At 53.1% G+C, this 928-nt stretch overlaps 1 non-coding gene across 1 annotated transcript; it reads left to right on the top strand.

Moving 5' to 3' along the window:
* Positions 1-521: 521 nt before the first annotated feature.
* On the top strand, positions 522-680 carry LOC122541677. Its single transcript, XR_006309649.1, has one exon. It is a non-coding gene; the product is annotated as a U1 spliceosomal RNA (small nuclear RNA).
* Positions 681-928: the final 248 nt, after the last annotated feature.

The following is a 928-nucleotide window of genomic DNA, read 5'->3' as shown; positions in this document are numbered from 1 at the left end:
CAGGGACAGCAGTAACAGGATGGGCCAGGGTCAGCAGTAACAGGATGGTGCAGGGACAGCAGTAACAGGATGGCTCAGGGTCAGCAGTAACAGGATGGTGCAGGGACAGCAGTAACAGGATGGCTCAGGGTCAGCAGTAACAGGATGGTGCAGGGACAGCAGTAACAGGATGGTGCAGGGTCAGCAGTAACAGGATGGTGCAGGGACAGCAGTAACAGGATGGTGCAGGGACAGCAGTAACAGGATGGCTCAGGGTCAGCAGTAACAGGATGGTGCAGGGACAGCAGTGACAGGATGGTGCAAGGTCAGCAGTAACAGGATGGGTCAGGGACAGCAGTGACAGGATGGTGCAGGGACAGCAGTGACAGGATGGTACAAGGACAGCAGTGACAGGATGGTGCAGGGACAACAGTAACAGTGGAAGGAACCTTTGGGGCCTTGGACACGGAAGGGTGAGATGTGGTCAGAGATTTTGCATGTCTGATGCATTATGGTCGACTGCGGGATTTGTGGTAGTAGGAATACATACCTGGCAGGGGAGATACCATGACCACTAAGGTGGTTCTTCCAGGAAGAGGCTACCCATTGCACTTTGGGTGTGCTGATGTCTGTGGCATCCCCAAACAGGGGATACTCAACTGCAAAATTTGTGATAGTTCAGGACTGCGTTTGCGCCAGAAGTGCAAATTTGCACCCAACCTCCCCATGTACCTCCATCCAAGGCCCCAAAGGATCCTTCCATATCTGACAGAAATTCACCTGTACTTTCCACACATACCATCTACTATATTTGTTGCACCCAATGTGGTCTCCTCGGGAATGCCAACTTGCACGTCATTTTAGGGAGTATCTCTGGGACACCCACACCAACCAACCCCACCGCCCCGTGGCTGAACACTTCAAATCTTGCCTCCCACCCCACCAAGGA

This window comes from Chiloscyllium plagiosum, chromosome 37 (genome assembly GCF_004010195.1).
Source record: "Chiloscyllium plagiosum isolate BGI_BamShark_2017 chromosome 37, ASM401019v2, whole genome shotgun sequence".
NCBI lineage: Eukaryota > Metazoa > Chordata > Chondrichthyes > Orectolobiformes > Hemiscylliidae > Chiloscyllium > Chiloscyllium plagiosum.
The sequence above is the reverse complement of the archived record's forward strand: the minus strand, read 5'-3'. Positions and strand labels throughout refer to the sequence as shown.